This window comes from Chiloscyllium plagiosum, chromosome 4 (genome assembly GCF_004010195.1).
Source record: "Chiloscyllium plagiosum isolate BGI_BamShark_2017 chromosome 4, ASM401019v2, whole genome shotgun sequence".
Classification (NCBI taxonomy): domain Eukaryota; kingdom Metazoa; phylum Chordata; class Chondrichthyes; order Orectolobiformes; family Hemiscylliidae; genus Chiloscyllium; species Chiloscyllium plagiosum.
This window is the reverse complement of record NC_057713.1, coordinates 51815907-51841513: the sequence shown is the minus strand read 5'-3', so window position 1 is coordinate 51841513 and position 25607 is coordinate 51815907. Positions and strand designations below refer to the sequence as shown.

The window sequence follows — 25607 nt, the reverse complement described above, 5'->3', positions numbered from 1 at the left end:
CAGCCTCAGTACTCAACACCAACAACTGCTAATCTCCGAGCACTGTTCTACAACTCATCTGCTTTATCCTCGATCACAACGTCTTTACTTTTGACAACCAGTTCTTCATCCAGACACACGGAGCGGCAATGGGGACCAAACGTACACCCCAATATGCCAACATTTTCATGCACAGGTTTGAACAAGACTTCTTCTCTATGCAGGACCTCCAATCAACACTATACATCAGGTACTTTGACGACATTTTCTTCCTCTGGACCCACAGTGAGGAGTCACTGATAAAACTACATACAGTGATATCAATGAGTTTCATCTCACCATCGAACTCACCATGGACTATTCTCTATCTGTTGCATTCTTGGATACATGCATGTCCATCAAGGATGGGCACCTCAGCACCTCACTACCACAAACCCACTGATAACTTCATGATGCTACACTTCTCCAGCTTCCACCCAAAACATATTAAAACATCCATCCCTCATGGACAAGCCTTACGCGTACACAGGAACTGATTAGATGAGGAGGATCGTGACGGGCACCTGGAAATATTCAAGGATGCCCTCATAAGAACAGGGTACGATACTCAACTCATCGATCGCCAGTCCCGGTGTGCCACAGCAAAGAACCGTAATGACCTCCGCAGGAGACAGACACAAGCTGCAACCAACAAGGTATCCTTCGTTGTCCAATACTTCCCAGAAGCTGAAAAATTACACCATGTTCTTCACAGCCTGCAACACATTATCAATGAGGCTGAGCACCTCTCCACACCTCCACGGCTTGCCTTTAAACAACCACCAAACCTCAAATGAATCACTGTTCATAGCAAACTGCCTGGCTTTCAGCATGACCCTGTCATGGTAGACACTGCAAGACATGTCAGAGTATGGACGTGGATACCACCATTACATGTGGGGACACCTCCCACCATGTACATGGCAGGTACTTATGCAACTCAGCCAACATTGTCAACTCATACGCTGCAGGCAAGGTTGCCCTGAGGCATGGTAAATTGGTGAGACTGAGCAGAGGCTACAGCAATGGATGAATGGGCACCGCACAACAATCAATAGACAGGAGTGTTCTCTCCCAGTCGGAGAACACTTCAGCGGTCCGGGACATTCAATATTGGACCTTTGGGTGACCATTCTCCAAGGTGGACTTCAGGACAAGCAGCAATGAAAGGTGGCCGAGCAGAGGCTGATAGCCAAGTTCAGTACCCATGGGGATGTCCTCAACCGGGACCTTGCATTCATGTCACACTACAGGTGACCCCATTGCACTCTACAAACACTCCTACACACACAGACACACATGCACCCTCTCACAGACTTATACCCATTTATGCTCACACTCACACACATGCACCCACTCTCTCACAGACACTCACATTGCCCCTACCCCACCCCAACCCCCCCCAATCCCCCCAACCCCCCACACACAACCACACACCCACATGCACACATACACATATAAGTTTGTGGGGTGAATTTGTAATTGCAGAGTTACATTTTACTTCACTCAAAAACTGCATGAATCCATGTAAGACTCTGTAAATTCATTTTTTTTTAGATTAGAATTGGTCTAAACATTGTGAAAAAGATAGTATCACACAGGGGAACTAATACCTTCAATACATTATTTGGGTTGACAGACACCAAATGTTAAAGTTCACTTGAAAATGTAATTTTTTAAAAATGTTTTGTGATTTACATATGAAAGAACTGAAACCAACCTGTTCATTCTAACAGATGAGAGACTTAACAAGCAAGCAAAGTCTTTTTCAATATATAATTTCAATTACACCACACTGTAAACTTTTGCTATAAATTGTGTGTTACAATCTTATACTCCTATAGTGGAAAATTAACAAAATTAACATTTACTCTGAAATCTGAAAGACAACGCTTCACTATATTTAAAACTTTCTGACACTTTGCAACTTTGCTGAAGTCTGCAGTCGAGGGACAACTTGTCTCTGCGGAACTTTGTAAACATTCAACAAGAGAAAAATATAAGAACAGTATGTCCACAACAAGGGAATGAAAAGAATAACAACTTAAATCTTCACAGTCTTTGTCCTTGAGAGCGTGATAAGAAACAAGATAAGACGAGTATCTGAATTATGCTCAGGGCCCTTGCAGAAGGCATTTTTGTCATGTGGTCCCTCTGCAATGCAAAGATTAAAAAAAGTTAATAAAGCTTTTTGGCTGCTCTTGCTAATAGTTGAGTCGAGTCCATTTGATTTCCACAACAGTAAACTTGGGGGCTCGCCCAGGACCCCACGACTGGGTAAGGTTCTGAGGATTCCCAGGAAGTGCAGGCGCCAGTGCCTTGAAGGTCTTTCACTTCATCTCGAGTGCTGAATTGGTCCCTTTGCGGGAGAGGACTGGGAATCTGTGGATCGCCTCAGCACCAGGGTTCAAATCGAATAGGGTCGGGGTAAGAGTTGTGGCTTAAGTATTCCTACACAAAGACTCATTCTAAGAGAATAAATGAATCAGGAAGAGCGTTCAGTGAACTCTCGTGCGGTATTTAAGCAAAACTCAAGGGAAAGGATTGCTGCCTCTAGAGTGTTTGAGAGACAGCAAGTTTAAGGGTGGTTTTAGACTTGGAGCCACCACTGGCTGAGTTGGACTCACCAAAGACGTATCAGGTACATGGTTTCTTGGTTTACGAAAACCAAGGCATTAAGGCGGACGCACCCAATGAGAGAGGAGACCTCCGGAGGTAAAAAGCAAGTCAAAGGGAAAAAGATAATGGTACCGCGAGAGAGAACAAAAAGAGGGTCCACAGAGCACTTGGAATGGCCAACCAAAAATACAATACATGCTAAATAATTATGGTGCAGAGTCTGTAAAGCAGTTAGAATGGTGGATCAAGGAATATGATTTTCCGGAGGGGGGATGTTTTAGTAAAATGCAGTTGGAAATATTGAGGTCGAGATTGGAGGAGAGAGAGAGAAAGAGAAAAGGAAGGGAAAAATAGAACCTGTGCATTGGAGTGCTTATAACATGTGGAAGGCTGAGGTTGATATCAGAGAAAGGAAATCTCAAGTAAAAGATAGAAAATACACATACAAACACCAGCGCACATGCAGACATGCGCGGAAATCAACCTAATGAAGCTGTACAGTGTCTTAAGTCTGTTTCAGTTCCTGACCTTGATGACTGCCATCCAAGACCTACAGCCCCCTTACGAGATCCGCCTGGCGAAGGTTCCACGTCAGCGGCCGCCACCTCAGGGTCTGCTGAATCACTGGTAGCATCTCTTACCTGCAACAGATTGAAGCAAGAAGCTCAAGAGAAGTATAAATGCCAGCCGCAAACGTCCATGCCAGAGCACCCAACCCGCAAGCAGAGCAGAACAAAGACTTTAATGCTTTTGTTGCAGTGCTGGAGACCGCCTGGGAGGCATTCCCAGTGTGAATGGGCATGACCAAAATTGCAATGTGTAAACAACAGGAAGGTGAGACAGTGTCCCAGTCCCTTATGCACCTCACTGTAGTCCATAACGCTCGTGGTGGACTGAGACCACCCAACAACATAACGATGGCAGAGATCACTCCGTATGAAGCACACCTGAGGAACAGCTTCATCAATGGAATGAAAGACGAAATAGCGAAGAAGGTAAAGGACACAGGTATTACTTGGGACACGGGAAAACTGAATTTGATAGAACAATATGTAATACATGCTGAAAAATTGCTGACCCAAGAGAAGGATAAGCGGAAACTAAAGATGGATTAGCAAGCACGTAAAGCTCAGCTTACTATGATGCAAATGGTCACCCAGCCGTAACAGACAGGTGTTGCGGAAAAAGAGAGGGGAAGAGGTGCTGGTAGAGGTACATCTGGTGGGTGCTTTGTTTGCAGAGCAATGGACCACTTGGCGAGACAGTGCCCGTACAGACAGCCTCAACTGGAAGCTGGACAGCAGAGTGACTGACAGGGGAAGGCTGAGGTGGAGGTGGCAGCCCACAAGGGACAGGCAAGCCTCTTTCCTTTATGCTTGGCAACGAAGACTCGCTTATGCTAATCTCTTCTACTAACCTTACAGGCACTGATGCAAGTCCCACCCCCATATTGAGCACTGAGATTGCAGAGCATGGACCATATGTTCAGTACAATGATGATGAGTATAAGTCAATGCCTACCTCTATGTTATATGTGGAAGGTACCCCAGTTTTTGGGTAGATACAGGGGCATCCCTGAAAGGCTTAGTAGTGACAATGGGACACTATTTGTCAATAATGCCTTACAGCAAGATCAGTGATTATTTGGGAATAAACATGAGACAACACTGTGCCTACCACCCATTGAGCTGTGGGGCAGTAGAAAGAGAAAATGCCACCTTAAAAAAAAATAAATTGACAAAATGTTGTGAGGAACTCGGGGTGGCATGGACAAAGGCACTTCCAATTGTGCTGATGTATATGAGATGTAGAAGGAGAGGAAGAGCTAATCATTGCCCGTTTGAGATTTCACTTGGTAGGCTGCCCCATACAGGAATTGACCCAAGACATAAGGTAAGACAAATGACAGACCACTCTGAGGATGAGATGTTATGTTACTGTATGAAACACTCTACACTTTTGTCTGAAATACAGAATCAAGTGAAAGCAGCACTACCCCAACCAGCAGAAGGGAAGCTGCATGATCTAAAACCTGGAGACTGGATAGTGGTGAAAGACTTCAGGTGGAAAAACTGGAAAGCGAAGAGTTGGCTGTGACCATTTAAAATGGGCCTTCCAACACAGACAGCTGTTAAGATCGCTGAGTTTTAGCTATCTGGCTCGGTAGTTTTTTTTAATCTGGCTCTATTTTTTTGTTGTCCTGGTTGTCATAAAATGCCAAAAAGGGGGAAAATGTAATGGAAAATTAACAAAATTAACATTTACTCTGAAATCTGAAAGACAATGCTTTACTATATTTAAAACTTTCTGACACTTTGCAACTTTGCTGAAGTTTGCAGTCGAGGGACAACTTATCTCTGCAGAACTTTGTAAATATTCAACAAGAGAAAAATATAAGAACAGTATGTCCACAACAAGGGAATGAAAAGAATAACAACTTAAATCTTCACAGTCTTTGTCCTTGAGAGCGTGATAAGAAACAGTATAAGACAAGTATCTGAATTATGCTCAGGGCTCTTGCACAAGGCATTTTTGTCAAGTGCATGTGGTCCCTCTGCAATGCAGAGGTTAAAAAAAATTAATAAAGCTTTTTGGCTGCTCTTGCTAATAGTTGAGTCGAGTCCATTTAATTTCCACGACAACTCCACAACCATCTGAGGAAGGAGCAGTGCTCCAAAAGCTAGTGCTTCCAATTAAACCTGTTGGACTATAACCTGGTTTTGTGTGTTTTTTTTAAACAGCTGCAGAAGTTTGCAACATACATGAACTTGAGAGTACTTGTGCATGAAACACAGAAAGCTAGCACACAGGTGAAGCAGGAAATCACGAAGGCGAATGGAATGTTGGCCCTTATTTCAAGGGGTTTGCGATATACGAGTAGGAAAGCAAATGTACAAGGTGCTGGTGAGATCACATCCAGAGTGCTGTAAGCAGTTTTAGTACCCTTATTTAAGGAAAGGTATTTCATTGGAGGTAGTTAGTAGGAGGTTCACAAAGATGATCCCTGGTATGGGAGGGAATGTCTTCTAAGCAAAATATAAACAGGTTGGGACTCTACTCACTAGATTTAACAAGAATGAGAGGTGATCTCATTGAAACATACAAGATTCTTAAGGGGTTTAATGGAGCAAATGCTGGGATGATATTTCCCCTGGTGGGAGACTCTCTGACGAGGGGAAATATCCAGAAAGCATTGTCTCAGAATGAAGGGGAGTCAATTTAAGACTGAGATGAGGAAGAATTTCCTCTGATTTGGGAGTCTTTGGAAGTTCCAGTCACAGAGCTGTGGGAGCAGAATCCTTGTGTATATTTAAGGCAGAGATTGATAAATCCTTGATCAGTAGGAGGATCAAGGGTGACAGTGGAAGGGGAGCAAAGTGAACGTAAGGAATACTGTTGAATGGTGGAGCAGGCTTGTGGAACTTAATGCCCTACCCCTGTTCCTATTCCTTATGATCTTACAATGCACTTTAATTTCTCTGAAACGGCAAGTTTATAATTAATTTTATTTTTATAATAAATTACAAAATTAAGTGAGCTCCTTGAAAGTGGTGTCGCAGGTAGATAGGATAGTGAAGGCAGTGTTTGATATGCTTTCCTTTATTGGTCAGAGTATTGAGTACTGGAGTTGGGAGGTCATGTTGCGGCTGTACAGGACATTGGTTAGGCCACTGTTGGAATATTGCATGTAATTCTGGTCTCCGTCCTATTGGAAAGATGTTGTGAAACTTGAAAGGGTTCAGAAAAGATTTACAAGGATGTTGCCAGGGTTGGAGGATTTGAGTTATAGGGAGAGGCTGAACAGGCTGGGGCTGTTTTCCCTGGAACGTCAGAGGCTGAGGGGTAACCTTATGGAGGTTTATAAATCTATGAGGGGCATGGATAGGATAAATAGACAAAGTCTTTTCCCTGGGGTCGGGGAGTCCAGAGCTCGAGGATATAGGTTTAAGGTGAGAGGGGAAAGATATGAAAGGGACCTAAGGGGCAACGTTTTCACGCAGAGGGTGGAACGTGTATGGAATGAGCGGCCAGAGGAAGTGATGGAGGCTGGTACAATTGCAACAATCAGTACATTTAAAAGGCATTTGGATGGGTATATGTATAGGAGGGGTTTGGAGGGATATGGGCCGGGTGCTGGCAGGTGGGACTAGATCTGGTTGGGATACCTGGTCGGCATAGACAGGTTGGACCAAAGGGTCTGTTTCCATGCTGTACATCTCTACGACTCTATGACTAAGTACAGTGATAACAGAAGAAAACCTTGACAAACCTGTGTAATGGTACAACAACACGCGTTCCTGAATTACAATCATATATATTTGCAGTCTTCTCCATTTTCATTTCTGAAACTCTCCAATACCGCTTTGAGAAGTCCCAGTGTAGAACTCTGAGCTCAAAAACTGCATGAATTCATGTAAAACTCCGTTATCTCACTTTTTAGATTAGAATCAATCTAAACATCATGGCATAGAGAGAGAACACAGGGGGCCAACACCTTCAACATATTGTCTAGCTATCACCATTGTTAACAGCTAACCCGAGAATGAAAGAAGTGAAACTACAATGGTATTCTAACAGATGAAAGGCTTAACAGACAATCAATTTTTCAAGGTATAATTTCAGTTACAACGCATTGTAAATTTTTGCTATAATGTCTGTGTTAGGATTGAGCCCTCCACTACCACCTGATGAAGGAGCGACGCTCCGAAAGCTAGTGTGCTTCCAATTAAACCTGTTGGACTATAACCTGGTGTTGTGTGATTTTTAACTCACTTACACCTTCATTGTTACAGGCTTGGAGGAGCATTTGTGGCACTTGGTTAAAGATCACCTTCCCGACAAATTCACTTTATATTCTGAGAGACAAACTAGAAGTCCAACCTTTAAATCATAGTGAAACATTTTCCAATACATACACATCTGACAATAAGAAATAATGTTCACGTTCCTGGTACTGAGGAATAAGTGTCAGGACCTTTATAACTTTGTCAGTGCTTTAAATTACATTTAAATTTAAATATACCAACATACCACAGCAAAAGGAGAACTTTGCAAACATAGATGGAAAATGTTAATGCAGATTAGATTTTACAACAGAACTGAGATTAAACCTTTGCTGCAATAACACAGAGAGGATTAAGGAGCTTCAAAATATAACTCAGATACTTAACAATGGCACTAGGCTACATCATAAGGGGATGATGAATTCTAGACAGTATTATGAGGCTACTCAGCGATTATCTATGTAATTTTTGACTTTTCAACTCTATTAATGATATTGTATCCTGAGGCTGAGGCTCTATATTCCATTCTTTTTTTTTATTAGACATATATATCTTGATTTACGTCATCATTACCAGGTTGAACATTATACATTTGTGCTTTAGTCTGAAAGAAACAAAATCTATTGAATACAGAAATTGAATTATATACAATTCTTAATTCCATGTAATTTTACGTTTTAGATATCTCTTCACGTTCTATTTGTTTTTGCAAAGCAGGTAATGCAACATCCTCACAGGAAGGCTGAGGCTTTGGTTAGGAGTGCACACAAAGGCAGCAACGATACATAAACAGCAATTGGAATGCCCGCAGGCTGACAGGGAGATAGCGAAGAGGCTGCACAATGGAATAACTCTGTACTGTGCACTCTGCTAAGTTGGAGCTGGGCTCCTCCATGCTTGTTGACAGTAACAAGAGGATGTCAAGGAGGCAATCACTGCACTCAGAATTTCAGTCAATCTGCACATCCGCACTTTCCTCTAAATTGCCACATCAGTGTTCTCAATTTAATCCTTTACAGAAGACCAAGCCTGTGATCTCCTGGTCTAACTACAGATTGTAGTGATTGTAAGGTCAGCAAGAATATGAATTCCTTGATTGAGGCTGTTGATCTGGTCAAATCAGGGAGCCCACGCTCACAGATAAGAACAGGAGTGTCAGAGGTTCTGTTCACTCAGAGCTAGCTCTGAAGGAGCTGGACCAGTTTCAAGGACTCTCCTTCCTTTGTTGCTGCAGCAGGAAGAGCTGGAGCGTCGACCAGGGGGTTGACGGGAAGGTAAATCACTGACCTCGTGAATAGGTGGAATGCACGCTGAGCAGGAGCGGAAACAGGATTGCTGGGTTAGTAAAATTATATATTTGAATGGTTGTGTTAGCCGAAACACTACTCAGGTAGTGTCTCCCATCCGTCCTCCTCCTCTAACCAAAAAAACTTTCTGTGCGCCAGATTGTTAAGGTAACTAGTTTTTATTTTATTCCTTATTTTTCTACAGTCTCTTCGGGAATTTACAATAGTGGGAATGGTGGTTAGGGCAGTTGAATGTTCCTCCTGCAGAATGTGGGAGGTAAGTGTCATCACTAGTGTCCCTGCTGACTTTATCCCTAGGAAATGCACCCAGCTCCAGCTCTTCGAAAACCTTGTCAGGCAACTGGAGCTGGAACAACTTTGGATCATTTGGGAGGCAGAGGAGGTTATTGCAAGGAGTTACAGGGAGGTAGTCACACCTCAGGTGCAAGGAGGAGGCAGATGGGTTCCTGTCAGGGTACGGAACGGGAACCGGCAGGCAGGGATACCCCGTGGCCGTTCCCCTCAATAACAAGTATACCATTTTGGGTACTGTTGTGGCAGGGACAACTTACCAGAGGTAATCCATGGGTTACAGGTGTCTGTCAAAGAGTCTGTCTTTGTTGCTCAGAAGGGAAGGGGAGAGATGAGCAAAGTATTAGTCATTGGGGGCTCCATAATTAGGCGACCATTAGGAGGTTCTGTGGGAACAAGACAGACTCACAGGTGGCGTGTTGCCTCCCAGGTGCCAGGGTTTGTGATGTCTCTGATTGTGTTTTCAGGATCCTTGAGGGGAAGGGGGATCATCCTCAACTCATGGTCCACATAGGCACTAATGAATTAGGTAGGAAAAGGAATGGGGATCTAAGACAGAAATTCAGGGAGCTAGGGTGAAAGCTTAGTGCTAGAACAAAGAGTTGTTATCTCTGGTTTGTTGCCCATGCCATGTGCTCGTAAGGCAAGGAATAGGGAGAGAGAGGAGTCGAATACGTGGCTGCAGGGATGGTGTAGGAGAGAGGATTTTGCATACCTGGATAATTGGGGCTTATTCTGGCATATTTGGGACCTTTACAAGCAGACTGGTCTATACCTGAATCAGAGGGGTACCGATATCCTGGGGGAGGGGAAGAGAGGGGGTGAATTTGCTAATACTATTTGGAAGGATTTAAATTAATTCTGCAGGGGGGTGGGAATCTAAATTGTAGTTCCAATGTCCAGGAGGTTGAGATTAGTGAGGTCAGAAGTGAGGTTTCAAGGTCGCAAGAATTCACCAGTAAGCAGGAAGGTGGTTTGAAGTGTGTCTAATTCAACACCAAGAGCATCTGGAACAAAGTGGATGAACTCGCAGCATGGGTTGGTACCTGGGACTTCGATGTTGTGGCCAATTTGGGGACATGGATATAGCAGGGGCAGGAATAGTTGTTGCAGGTTCCGGGATTTAGATGTTTCAGTAAGAACTGAAAAGATAGTAAAAATGGGGGAGGTGTGGCATTGTTAGTCAAGGACACTATTACGCTAGCAGAAAGGGTAATTGAGGACTCATCTACTGAGGTAGTATAGGCCGAGGTTAGAAACAGGAAAGGAGAGATCACCCTATTGGGAGTTTTCTATAGGCCTCCAAATAGTTCCAGAGATGTGGAGGAAAGGATAGCAAAGATAAGTTTTGAAAGGAGCGAGAGTGACAGGGTAATTGCTATGGGGGCTTTAACTTTCCAAATATTGGCTAGGAATACAGTGGTTTGAGTACTTTAGATGGGTCAGTTTGTATCTAATGCATGCAGGAGGGTTTCCTGACACAGTATGTAGACAAGCCAACAGGGGGCGAGGCCACATTGGATTTGGTACTGGATAACGAACCCGGCCAGATATTAGATTTGGAAGTAGGTGAGCTCTTTGGTGATAGTGACCACAATTCAGTTATGTTTACTTTAGCCATGGAAAGGGTTAGGTATATACCGCAGGGCAAGAGTTATTGATGGGGAAAAGGCAATGACGACGCGATAAGGCAGGTTTTAGGATGCAAAGGGGAAAGAAACTGCAGGAGATGGGCACAATTGAAATGTGGAGTGTGTTCAAGGAACAGCAACTGCGTGCCCTTGATATGTATGTACCTGTCAGGCAGGGAGGAAGTTGTTGAGCAAAGGAGCCGTCGTTTACTAAAGAAGTTGGATCTCGTCAAGGGGAAAAAGTAGTCGTATGTTAGGATGAGACATGAAGGCTCAGTTAGGGTGCTTGAGAGTTACAAAGTAGCCAGGAAAGACCTAAAGAGAGAGTTAAGAGGAGCCTGGAGGGGACATGAGATGTCCTTGGCAAGTAGGATTAAGGAAAATCCTAAAGTTTTCTATCTGTATATCAGGAATAAAAGAATGACTAGAGTAAGATTAGGGCCAACAAGAATAGCAGTGGGAAGTTGTGCATGGAGTTTGAGGAAATAGGGGAAGCACTATTATTTGGTAAATTTAACCCATTCGACACTGTCAAAGACTGGGCCCAGTATGTGGAAAGAATGCATTGGAGCAAATGAAAATCTCCTGTGGAGCTGCAGCTTCATCAGTTATTTGGAGCTTAACTTTCCCTAAGGCACCAGATACAAAAACATTTCAAGAGTTGACGGATTTAATAAAAAAAAATCTCAAACCTCCTCTAATTCTGAGATACTTTGTTTTTATCTCAGCAATTCGAGGACCGAGGGAAACAATATCAGGATTTTTTGACTAGGTCAAGACAACTGGCAATTGACATTGCTTTAACCATTCATGAGATGCTGAGAGACCAGTTGGTGCATGAGATTAATGATGTAAACATGCAAAAGCATCTACTCGCTGAAGTTCAACTGGACTTCAAACAGGCACTATAATTGGGTATATCATTGGAAAATAGCGCAAGTGGAGGCAATGATTTGCAGGGCATTCTGATGGAGGGGACACCCTCATCGGTCCGATTGAGTTGGGGAACATCACTCGAGTGAAGACAATTGAAGATAAAATAAAACAAACCAAACTACTTACATATAACACTTCTAAAGATTAAAAACATGATAAAAATACAACCCTATGAATTCCCAAACAACTTCTTTACAGTACTCACACTAGAGAGAATTCTTTCCTGTTTCACATCAATATGGTATAATTTCACTGTGGTTTCTAATACCCATCTTGAGAATCTGATGGCCACTTCCTTGATTCATTATATAACTGAGCTTAAACTCTCAGTTTCGCATAACTCCTTCAGTGTTTGAAGCAATACTTCCAGTCTGGGACTTTTAAACTAAACTCCTTACACTGAGATAACCACTTTCTGAACAGTATAAACAGCTCACTTTTTCAAGAGCCACTATCCCACCCATCCAGCTTCAGCTAATACTTGTGTAAAATTGCCCAGACTGAAACTAAAAATCTTTCTTTCAAGTGATGGGTGTTTTCCCTAATCTAGAATCTTTACCTGAAAATCTAATACGCTACAGAATTTACTTTGTTCACTTATAAAAATTTTGCAATACAAACAAAACTTCAGAATTATTCTCCATAAAGCTTTTTCCTAATACTGTATTGCAAAAGAAATCACCATAGCTACAGAAATACTTCCAAGTTGATCAATAAACCCATTCAGGCACATGGAAAACCCATGCTCTGCTAGTTAAAAATTCAAAAATCCAAAACAAATATTAAAAATATATATATAAAAATCACATACCTTCCAGCAGAAGAGTGTGAAAGCAGAAAAACAGAAGGCAGAAGGTTGGTGGGAGAGAAAGGGTGAGGTGGTAAACAAGAGGGTCATGGCTATCCACCAACTGTTTGCACTTCAATTAGAACAACTTACCTCAGAAAATTTGCCTGGAGCCAATATTCACTATTGTGTAATTTATGAACACGTGTTGGCTTGGAAAATTTTGTGGCATTCAGTGTATGCATCAGAATAGCTTTAACGGTTGAATGATATGTGAAGTGTCTGCAAGAAAATGAGACTTCCTTTTTACCAAGCGACTGTAGAAACAAATCTGTGATCAATATCTCAAAAATTTTTGTTTCAGACAGCTCAGTCTTTTTTTAAAGCAAATTGTGAGGGTCACTTTTGTCTCATTACCACTTTATATTTAGGCACGGAAAAGGTGAGGAAGTGTTAAATTGCAGCTTGGGGTGAAAGTGGGACATAAACTTAAATGAAACAAAAAAGTCTTAACAATACAGGCCCATTTATTCCTAATACGGGGTTAACTTTAAAAATATTCATACAACACTCCTGTTTGAAACATATGGAGACCCGATTAATGTATTTAAACACAGCCTAACTAATGTTGTTCAGACCTGCACACAATTTTTGTAAAGTTTATTACTGCCATCACTAAGTCTTCAGCCCACCTATAAATTAAAAGTTGGTACACAGCCATTTACCGCACTATTTGAAGCTGCAGAATATTAGGTTAGAAGTAAGTCTGACACTCATACGTTCTTCATAGTTTTGAAAGTTCTGAGATTTATATCTTTCTCAAGTTTATCTCCTTGCTGCAGAATGCACTAATTAAACTTTCCGGATCTGAAAATAGGTTTTTTGATCTTATGGCCATCCACTTTAAGGCACTGCTACAGATTATTTGCAGATCATAGTCCTGACCATCATTGTTCCTGTAAGCAGCAGTTACTAGTTACATCTCACCTCCTGCATAGAAATGAGGCTTGTTCATCAAAATCGATTTGCCCTGTCATTGAGGGGTAGAGTAGCTGCCCTTTCCACCAACCGCCAAATAAATACTCAACACCAGAATTGATTCGGTACTGTTTTATTATGAATTGTTCACAGTCAGGCAATATCTGTGATTAGCAAAGCCGTTTTGGGTAGCATCTGTGTTCATGACTTTTCTCTTGATAATTAGAAAGAAAAAAGCAACAGTGCTTCCTGCTGCTTGTGCCAACCAGTTAAATCTTACAACAGTGACTTGCATGGGATGTCTGACGCCAAATGAGAAGAATCTCAGTCCTTGATAATTGGGCCACCCTTGAAGGCTGACCAATTATCAACACTTCCCTGGAGCACCGTGAATCAGCCTGATAGAGGTATTGATTACCAAAGTACCACAAAGTATTCTTATTTCCAATCTCCCATCACTCAATATGTGTCAGCTCAATGTTGAGGACATCATGCAGGTCTTCCCCTTTAAATGAAAACAGCAACCTCTTTGCAATTCAAAATTTTGATATTTGAGTCATGACTAAATAGGCAATAGATGCCAGAAAATTATCACAAGTGGAATGATAAGCAACATAGTTTACATAAAATGTCATTTTCATCACACTGCAGATGAATCATGGGACACATTATACACGATTAGACTGACATTTCATTTCTTGCAGGTCTGCAGCTTCACTAACATGTTTGTCTTTGAACAATCAAAACACTGCGCACTCCAGACTCATAACTATATTGTTTTATTTTAGCCCGCAGATATTACATAGTTCTCATCCTGCGTTTCAATGTTTCCTCAACATTCAAGTAAGTAATTAGCCCATAGCCTCCATTGGAGAGAGAAACAACTGATGTATAGCTTGAGGGACTACAGCGTTCAGTGATATTAGGAGCCAAGTCTTCAGGAATTACCACAAGCCAGTGTAGAGACTCAGCCTATGTCTTCAGTGTTACTTTGAATTACTTTAGCCATCTAGCCAATTGAGCTAGCTGATCCTCAAAATGAATCTGTGAACAGGTAACTGTCTTCAGGAGGAAAGTAAGTGAAATGTTAACCCTCAATTTTAACTTTAGCAGAACAGAGCAGAAGTTTCCTGAGCTATGTGAAACTCAGCAGGGTTAATGAGATGAGAGCACAACAGAGATTGATGGCTTTATGAAGGAAAGGCCTTTAAATACTGACACGGGGCAGTTGCTTCATTATCCAGGCAAACATTTTTGTTCACTAGACCTTTTATTTTAGCACACGTGTCCTTGCTGGGGTGTATTGCAGATTGGGGGCCTATGAAATAGGTCAGGTGACCAGCAGATCACTTACCCACACACCCTTGACATCTTCCCATAATTCAGAGAACCTAGTGCCAGCACCAAATTTGGCAGTTCACCCACTAAATGAAAATAAATAATTGAGGGCCTACTGAATTTGTTAAAAGTTTAATTGATTCCAATATTGCCCTGCCTAAGCTTTACAATAGATCGCATGGACAGCTGGGCAGGAGCTGGCAGCAGAATGAAGGCAATGTACTATTTTGGAAGGGTGCATTTTGCCCACTGGAGAAGGTATTCTTTCCCTTCCTTCTGACCTGCCTATACCTCAAAACCAACAAGTCTCTACCCCTCCTGCTTAAAGTGGGCAAACACTCCTCCCTGAATACCTTCAACATGGCTCACTCCAAGATCCACAGCTATCATCACTGGCCTGTTTGCAGTAGTGACAGCTCTGACCACTGAGCTCTGGTGCTGCCAGTCAGTCAATCAGACTGGCCAACGTGCATATGAGATACATAGACGCCACCTTCAATCTTTTAATGCTGGCCACAATATATTAGGTCTATATTGTCTCTAAACTTGAACTTGTTTCTTTTAAGCCATTGATATAAGTTATAAATGAAACAGCTGAACTCCATAGGTGAGGTAATTACTCCTGACACTAAGGGCAGAATTGATTGATTCTGGCATAAAGAAGCCCGAGAAAAATTGGTTGGAACCATGTCTCACATCATTTGTTTGACCATTGACCAGAACTTGAAATACACCAGCTGTATAAATGAAGCTATAATAGCAGGTGAGAGGCTAGGAATCCTATAGCAAGTACGTCACCTCCTGACTCCCCACAACATGTCCATCATCTCTAAGGCACAGTGAGGAGTGTGATCGCATACTTCCCACTTGCCTGAATGAGTGCAGCTCCAATAATACCAGAGAGGTTTGACACCTTCCAGGACAAAACAGACCAATTGGATTGCCACCATGTCCACAAGCATTCACTATCCACTACCAATGTTCAGTAGCAGTAGTGTGTATCATCTACAAGATGGTCTGCAAAAATTAACCAAAGCTCCTTCAGCAGAACGTTGAAAACCCACTACAGTGAGCATAGAGAAGGAAATGTCTAGCAGATACATGGGAACACCCCACCTACAGATTTCTCTCCAACCTATTCAATATCCTGACTTGGAAATATATCATCACTCCTTCACTGGGTCAAAATCCTATAAATTGATAGGTTCAATTGCAGAAAGGAAGCAAGAAAGAAAGAAAGACAACTCAAATCATGGTTACACTGCATGTTGTGTGGTGCACATTGCTTCCAAAGGGAATTTGATAAAACACCATACAACAAGCTTGTGACAAAAGTTGCAGGACATGGACGAAAGTGGACAGTAGTTACATGAATACAAAATTGGCTAAGGGATAAGAATTTTTTAAAAAGTTACTGATTACTGCATATCCTTTGGTCTGGAAGAAGGTATGCAGTGGAATCCATAAAATATGGAGCTGGAAAAGCACAGCAGCTCAAGCACAGAGGTTCAAAAGTCCTGATGAAAGGATCCAACCTTAAACATCAACTCCCCTGCTTCTCAGATGCTGCTTGACCTTCTGTGCTTTTTTCAGCTCCACACTTAATCAAGTCTGACATTCCAGCATCTGCAATCCTCACTATCTCCATGTAGTGGAGTTCTGCCGGGATTTTGGGCCATTTACATTTTATCATAGAATCCCTACAGTATGGAAGCAGGCCACTTGGCCCATAGAGTTTACAACAAGCCACCAAAGAGCAGCCTACCCCATCCCTGTCACCCTTCATTTCCCCTGTAACCCACCCAGCCTATGGGCGATTTAGCATGGCCAATCCACCTAACCTGCACATCTTTGGACTGTGGGAGGAAACCAGAGCATCCAGATGACACCACACAGACACAAAGAGACCATGCAAACTCCACACAGATAGTCACCTGAGGCTGGAATTAAACTTGGATCCCTGGTGCTGCAAAGCAACAGTGCTAACCACTGAGCCAAAATGCCATTCGTTCCTTATTTAGATTAATGACCTTGATTTTGGTGTACAGAGGACAATTTCCAAGCTTGCATTGTAAACTGGGGTAGGACAACATGGCAGGACTGGGAAATAGAACAGTTAATAAAAACTGGAGGCCTTACCAATAGGGGCATGGAGTACAAGAGCAAAGATGTTCTGCTCGAGTCTTTTTGCACAGTTCTGAGAGTCACACTTTTGGAAGGATGTGACCGCATTGGAAACAATACAGAAGTTGATTCCACACACGGCCACCTTCAGTTATGAACATAGAATGGATAAGTTGGAAATGTTTTCTGGAAAGGAGAAAGCTAAGAGGAGAGTTAAGAGTTTTCAAAATCACGAGGGGTGTGGACAGAGAGGTTAGGGAGGAACTGTTCCTGCTCATAAAAAGATTGTATGAGAGAGCACAAATGAAGGTAATTTATACAAGAAACCTATGTGATGTGAAATAAAGGATTTTCACACTGTTATGGACCAAACCAAACACCCCCACCTCCCCCCACCCCCCACCAAAGTATATAATGGAAATAGCCTAGAGCCTAACTTCAGTTCTTAAAGATAAGTGTTAGGCACTGTGTTCCAAATATGACTCGTTTAGGCCACGATTAAGCTTTAATCAAAACAGATTTTACTCTTACAGAGGACGGGAAAATTTTCTGGCTGTAACAGCTGCTCCTTTTGAGGTATTTTAGGTCCTGGAGGAGATTTCCTCGATTTCTAGGAGCAGCAATTACTGTTTCATATGCTGTTGCATCGTTTTGTAACTTTGGAAAAAAAAAGTCAAAACAACAGCCTTTTTAAAAGGGAGAAGAACAGACAAAGGAAGCACATGGTGAGGACAGTGCAGGAGAGAGCGAGAGCGCGAGCGAGAACCTGCACGGTTACCGCCTTCGCTGTTTGAATTCATGTATCGCTGGACATCGGCGTACGTCTGGGAAAATTCACAAACAGTGAAATTCACAACTAATCTTGGAGGAACCTGTTTGGGCAAAGTTCACAGCACAGAATCAGATAAGTCAATTGTTGTTTTAAGTGCGTCCAACAGTGAGTAGAGTGGGTTCTTTCTTGATTATATGTTTTTGGAGATATGTCTCTTGTTTAACTTAAAGTATAAGCCATAACTAATAATTAAACCTGGGGAAGTATTTTGTAGAGGAATAAGACGGTGTTATTTTCTAGGTCTATAGATTGTGAAGGAGCAAAAATGGCCTTTAGTAGGGTGAAATGTACTTCTTGTCAGATGTGGGAGTTTAAAGAGAGTTTAAGGGTTACTGCAGATTATATCTGCCATAAATGCTGTTGGCTGCGAATCTTATCAGATCGAATGGATCGATTGGAGAGACAGTCAGAAGCAATTAGGAATTTGCAACACTATGTGATGGATGGCAGTTATAGAAAGGGGGGAAAAGTCTCAGGTGCAGTCACACAGATGGGTTAACTCCAAGAAAGGTAAGAGAGGTAGGCAGCTAGGGGATTCTCAGGGGAATGTAGCACAAACAGCCAAGTTTCTGGTATTGAGACTGGCTCTAATCCAACGAGGGGTACGTCGGGTTCCAAGAGATCAATTGTGTTAGGGGATTCTGTAGTCCGAGGTACAGACAGACGTTTCTGTGGCCAGCGGCGATAAAGCAGAATGGTGTGTTGTTTCCCTGGTGCCAGGATCAAGGATGTCTCAGAGAGGGTGCAGAATGTTCAAGGGGGAGAGGGGCCAGCAAGAGGTCATTTGCCCACATTGGAACCAATGGCATAGGAAGGGAAAAGGTTGAGATTCTGAAGGGAGATTACAGGGAGTTAGGCAGAAATTTAAAAAGGAGGTCATCGAGTGTAGTAATATCTGGATTACTCCCAGTGCTCTGAGCTAGTGAGGGCAGGAATAGGAGGATAGAGCAGATGAATGCATGGCTGAGGAGCTGGTGTATGGGAGAAGGATTCACATTTTTGGATCATTGGAATCTCTTTTGGGGTAGAAGTGACCTGTACAAGAAGGATGGATCCCACCTAAATTGGAAGGGAACTAATATAATAGCAGGGAAATTTGCTACAGTGGCTCAAGGGGATTTAAAATAGTAAGGTGGGGGGTGGGACCCAGGGAGATAGTGAGTAAAGAAATCAATCCGAGACTGGTACAGTTGAGAACAGAAGGGAGTCAAACAGTCAGGGCAAGCACGGAAAGGTAGGATTAATAAATTAAACGGTATTTATTTCAATACAAGGGGCCCAAAAGGGAAGGCAGATGAACTCAGGGCATGGTTAGGAACATGGGACTGGGATATCATAGCAATTACAGAAACATGGTTTAGGGATGGGCAGGACTGGCAGCTTAATGTTCCAGGATACAAATGCTACAGAAAGGATAGAAAGGGAGGCAAGAGAGGAGGGGGAGTGGCATTTTTGATAACGGATAGTATTACAGCTGTGCTGAGGGAGGATATTCACGGAAATAGTTCCATCCAACTAACTTTCTGGATGTAACTGAGAAATAAGAAACGGATGATCACCTTATTTGGATTGTATTACAGGAGTGGCATTTTTGATAACGGATAGTATTACAGCTGTGCTGAGGGAGGATATTCACGGAAATACATCCAGAAAGTTAGTTGGATGGAACTGAGAAATAAGAAACGGATGATCACCTTATTTGGATTGTATTACAGACCCCCTAATAGTCAGACGGAAATTGAGAAACAAATTTGTAAGGAGATCTCAGCTATCTGTAAGAATAATAGGGTGGTTATGGTAGGGGATTTCTAACTTTCCAAACATAGACTGGGACTGCCATAGTGTTGAGGGTTTAGATGGAGAGGAATTTGTTAAGTGTGTACAAAACAATTTTCTGATTCAGTATGTGAATGTACCTACTAGAGAAGGTGCAAAACGTGACCTACTCTTGAGAAATAAGGCAGGGCAGGTGACTGAGGTGTCAGTGGGGGAGCACTTTGGGGCCTGTTTGGCAAATAGAGTTCAGGAGAATCCAAAGGGTTTTTACAAATATATTAAGGACAAAAGGGTAAGTAGGGAGAGAATAGGGCCCCTCAAAGATCAGCAAGGCGGCCTTTGTGTGGAGCTGCAGAAAATGGGGGAGATACTAAACAAATATTTTGCATCAGTATTTATTGTGGAAAAGGATATGGAAGATATAGACTGCAGGGAAATAGATGATGACATCTTGCAAAATGTCCAGATTACAGAGGAGGAAGTGCTGAATGTCTTGAAACGGTTTAAAGTGGATAAATCCCCAGGACCTGATCAGGTATACCCGAGAACTCTATGGGAAGCTAGAGAAGTGATTGCTAGGCCTCTTGCTGAGATATTTGTATCATCGATAGTCACAGGTGAGGTGCCAGAAGACTGGAGGTTGGCTAACGTGATCTATACCACACAGAGGGTGGTACGTATATGGAATGAGCTGCCAGAGGATGTGGTGGAGGCTGGCACAATTGCAACATTTAAGAAGCATTTGGATGGGTACATGAATAGGGAGGGTTTGGAGGGATATGGGCTGGGTGCTGGCAGGTGGGACATGATTGCCTTGGGATGTCTGGTCAGCATAGACAGGTTGGACCAAAGGGTCTGTTTCCATGCTGTACATCTCTATGACTCTATGAGCACAATTAAAATACAACAAAATGAAGAATTGGCATAACTTTATTGAAATACCTAAGAAAATATATTATTTAAACGACTCATCACCAACTGTTCCAATATAGGCAGCATCCATTGGCAAAAATGCAGTTCAGCCATACAGATTATTCTCATGTGCAGCCTCTTTCCAGTCCAGAAGAAAGAAACACAAAAGGAAATATCTGCCCTTTTTGATTTCTAAGAGGAAGCCTCACTGTTTAAGACATCACTCTAGCAGCAGTAAACACAAGCTTTCAGCTCCAGCAGCCAGAGTTCCAAGTAAAAGCCTTCCAGGGTCTGTGTGAGCCCTGACCCCCACCGTCTCTTGAATTTAAACCCTTTTAAGTCTCATTTTCAAAAAAGAATACGCAGGGAGACCAAAGCATTTAACCAACTGCCTGCCAGAACCACTGTGACAACACCATTCTGTAAGAGAAACAGGATATATCACGACTCAAAGACCCAGTACCGTCACAACACAGTGAGTAAATAGGGTCTGAAACACGCTGCCTGGAAGAGTGATGCAAGCAATTTAAAAGGACCTTATATAATTATTTAAATCAAGTCAATAGTCCAAGTTGTGGAGAAGAGACTTGAGAATAGATCTCAGTCATAATGCTCAGAGAGTTGGTGCAGACAATGAGCTGAATGGCTTCCTTCTGTACTATAACAAATCTGTGATTCTATGAACACAGAAAAATGACAGAGATTATATTGCCTAGGATTGTAAACAGAAAAATAAAAACAAAGTGAAGGCTTAGCTTCCACTGAAACAAAAATACAAGTTTTGCATTTCGAAAGAGTAATAGTTAAATTCAGTGAGAAGCTAATACACACTGCAGTTTAGATTTTATTTTGGCTGCAGCAATAAAATAAGAACACCTCTGGTGTTGATGACTTTCTTCACAAACCTGAAAAGGTTTAAATTGAAAAGGTCAACGCTGGAACCCTATTTAGAAAGTGGTTTGAGATTTGGGTCTAATAGAGAGAACTAAATCATTCTTGTATTGCTAATATTTTTATTAGTCTGTGATTTATATTTGTGCTGTGACCTTTTCTTAGGTTTTAAATGTTAGGAAATGAGTCTTACCAAGCACACATAAAAGGTGAAGGTTTGTGCATTTTATTTGCACAGTGAGACTGACAGGGTATTGAATTGTCCCTTTAAGATTGGTTTGAGTTTGTCTTAGTTAAAATGATTGGCACCTGCCTCTCTTTCCAAGCACTATATTTACATTACCTGACATGCAATCTGGAAGGAAGACTTGCACGTACCACGGTCAAAGGAGTATTGCCATGAGGTAAAGTAAATATTGAAACAGATCCCCAGTTTGTAAAAAGAGCATCTTGGAACATACTAATGATGATGGAATATGCCTTTCTGAAATACATTGATAGAATATATTCTAATTATGTGCTATTACAACAGCTTCTAACAGAAGCATTTTTCTTTTCAAAAATCAGTAAAACACAGGAGGCAGAAACTATGCTTCAACCTTAGAGTTACTCCCCCTGGATTTCTTCCCCAAAATCTAAAAATTCAGTTTCTTAGTGTGCCATCCAAGATCCCGCCTTCTTCAGCTTCAATGATCCTCCCTCCATAGCCACTTAAGCAGTTCATGTCTAAATGCAGCAAAACCAGGATGCTGTTAAGTTTGGAGTGAAATATTTGCACTACATAAATGCCAGGTATTGACCATTTCCAACAAGGAGGTATCTAACCATCTCCCCTTGATATCCAATTGCATTATCATAATTGAATCCACATCTTGTCAACATTTTAGGAGTTACTAATGGCCAGAAACTGAAGTGAAGCAGCCACATATGGCGACAAGAGCAAGTCAGAGGTTAGGAATTTTATGGAGAATAACTCACCCCCTAACTCCTCAAAGCCTGTCCACAAGGCACAGGTCAGGAGCCAGAATACTGCCCACTTGTCTGAAAGAGTGTAGCTCCAACAGCAAAGAAGATCAACATCATCCAGGTCAAAGCAGCCCACTTGATTCCCAATCCACCTGCAAATTTTGCTCCCTCCACCATTGACACACAGTGGCAGCATTGTGTGTGTCATCGAAAAGAACTCACCTTCCATCTTGCAACCTCTACCTTCTTGAGAATCAAGAACAGCAGATGCATAGGAATATCATTACTTGCAAGTTTCTCTCCAAGCCCCACACTATCCTGACTTGGAGCTACATTGCCACTAATTATCACACTGTCAGTAAGTCAAAATCCTGGAGCTCCTGCACTAACAGCACTGTGAGCATACCTGCACAATATGTACCACTCTGGTTCAAGAAGCAATTGAACAGCGTAACTGAAGAGCTCTAGCCAAGGTCAAGTAAGAAGTTGCCTGTCAAAGCACTTCTTCTCTCAGACACCCTGTGCATTGCTCGCCATGTGCTTACCAATTTCTTGCAAGATGCATGATCTATCAAGTCCTTCCTCAAAGCATACCAGATTGACAGTTTTATTTAAGAAGCTTTTCCCACTGTTCATTTGCCTCATTGAGCCTGGCGAGTTGTTGACAGATTAGAAAGCAAGTGCCCGTGTAGAGATATCCTAAATTAAGGTTTACACAGCTAGCAGAATGGCCAGTTATATATTAAAGGCATGACTGCTGCCTGGATACCAGGTCCTTGCTTGCCTGACTTTCTGTATTAGGTCAAATACTAGCTAGATATTAAGGAGATACCATGATTATAGGAGCAGCAGTAAGCTGCTGAGTACATTAAGTGCACTCTACCATTCAATGAGATCATGGTTGATCTGATAATCCTCAACTCTACTTTCCTATCTTTGCCCATAACCTTTGATTATATGCTGAATGAAAAATCTGTATCTCAGCTTTGAAGATAGGGATACTGAAAGAAATTTCAAAGCCCAGCCTTGACAGCCCACTGTGGAAAAAACTTCACAGATACATCACCCACTAAGACAAAAACAAACCTCCTAACTTCTGTCTTAAACTCCTTACTATGAGATTATGCCTTCTTGCTCTAGACTCTCCCAGAATGAGATACAACCTTTCGGGATCCACTACCTCTCAAGCCTCTAAGAATATTTTATGTTTCACTAAGGTCTCCTCTCATTTTTCCTGAGCTCCAGTGAAATCCCTTTCACTCACTCTGAGATCTGTAAAGCACCATGCATCCAATCAACAGATTCCTGTAACCTGGGAAAGACTGCTATCCTAGAGAAGCCTCAATATCATTCCTCTTGCTTCTCTCTGGCAAGTGAACTTGAGATACAATCATGCCTCAATGGACCTCAATTATTTGCCCATTTTACAACTTTACATGCTAAAGGAGAGATGTGGCAAGTATTTCCAGCTACAGCCAAGAAGAAACTAGTTGAATAAATGTTCACTGCCACAGGCAACATGATCTTTGCTCTCCTCACAGATGGTTATCGTGGTTGGTGGAGGTGGACACAGTTATCAGTGTCCTATCTGAAGAGTATGCTCCTTGCGCATTAGAAAATGTGAAGCTTTATCATCCTAGGCAACATTTATTGTGGAACATAAATGCTCTGAAGCACTCAAATGCTATAACATTAAATGATTCACTTGGGCATCGATTTCATGGTTTACAACATCATATCACTAAGGTATGTTACTCCCATGTTATAAGCTCCTGAATCTGTTCTTCTTAATCGTAAAATTATGCAATCACTTTAGTTGACTCACAATATAAGGCATTCCCTTAGCAATGAAAGCAGTTGAATTACAGTTTAATAAACCAAATTATTGCTCAGCACTAAACTGCATTTTGTGTTTTGTGCTGGCGGCACAAGTTAATCTTCATGGGTGGTAGACTGGGATCAAGTGCTATTATTTTAAAAAGTGAAAACATGCCCAGAATTAGCTATAAATCTGTTGCTGTCTGCAAATAAGATAGACAAACAACACTGAACAGGGATTAAAATGTGGTTGATCATTTTCCAAACATTAAGATAATTTTGTATTTCTGTATCTGGAGAATAGAAGTCATTATGCTTATACGCTTCGTCAAAGTAACAAGCACTTCTATAGGAACCATAAACAAATTTCATGGAAACTGTAATAATATAAAATTATTGTTGCCCTTTCAACAGTCTACACAAATTCCTAATGACAGCAACGACTGAAGATTGTAATACAATCTGTGGGCGGCACGGTGGCACAGTGGTTAGCACTGCTGCCTCACAGCGCCAGAGACCCGGGTTCAATTCCCGACTCAGGCGACTGACTGTGTGGAGTTTGCACATTCTCCCCGTGTCTGCGTGGGTTTCCTCCGGGTGCTCCGGTTTCCTCCCACAGTCACAAAGATGTGCGGGTCAGGTGAATTGGCCACGCTAAATTGCCCGTAGTGTTAGGTTAAAGGGGTAAATGTAGGGGTATGGGTGGGTTGCGCTTCGGCGGGTCAGTGTGGACTTGTTGGGCCGAAGGGCCTGTTTCCACACTGTAAGTAATCTAATCTAAAAAGTAATCTAATCTAATCAAGTTGGCAAAGCGATTAATAAAAAGCAAACCAAGCAGTAGACTTTATTTCTAACTGGTTAAATTGAAAAGTTAGGAAGTTACACAAAGCCTGGATATTGACCTTTGATCAGCCTGCACATAGAGCAGATCCGGTCAGCGTATTAAAAATTATAGAGATCTTGAAGAAACTGCAGAGAAACTTGAGAAAGACATTACCTAAAATATGTGGGTGTACAAATCAGGAAAGGATTGGCAGGTTGGGTATGTTCCTCTTGAAAAAAAGGTGGAGGGGTGACCTGACAGAGGTATTTGAAATTATGGAAAGCTTTATTAAAAGATTGAATACAATCTAACTAATGCAACAAACTGCAAGCGTTGTACTGGAAAGCAGGAAATCCAACTGATAGTGACTGTTTACAAAAAGAAAGCAGACAATTATTCGGAAGAAATACTCCACACCCAAGAATAACTTGGTATTAATATGGTCAAGTCATAAAGTAGAAATTCCTCTGTGAATATTGAAATGCTGTCTGCAGCAGAGCATCAAATTAATGTGAAATGCCAGATAGATACTGATGCTACGTGGAAATTATGACCTTTGCAGACTTGTGTAAAGTTGCTCAAGTTGGTAACATGAAAATTGTGCTGTTAAATGTAAACTAGCAGCTCTAAGAAATCAGAATGTTTTCATCAAGGTGATAAACTAAGAGGAAAGTCCAACACATTGAGATGGAAGTTCTTCAATTCCAGAGAATGGAAACAAAGCAACACTCAGTTATCTGAGGTGAACAAGTTAAAGGTTTGAGCTGGGAACCTCC

The 25607-nt window shown here is 41.9% G+C and overlaps 1 long non-coding RNA gene across 2 annotated transcripts in view; it reads right to left on the bottom strand.

Moving 5' to 3' along the window:
* Positions 1 to 1941: 1941 nt before the first annotated feature.
* Positions 1942 to 25607, bottom strand: part of LOC122549556 — a 31034-nt gene continuing 7368 nt past the window's right edge. For both annotated transcript variants that reach the window (XR_006311575.1, XR_006311576.1), the window contains 2 exons: positions 3166 to 3278; positions 1942 to 2172 (listed from right to left, as the gene is read on the bottom strand). This is a non-coding gene — a long non-coding RNA (uncharacterized LOC122549556). The remainder of the gene's footprint in view (positions 2173 to 3165; positions 3279 to 25607) is intronic.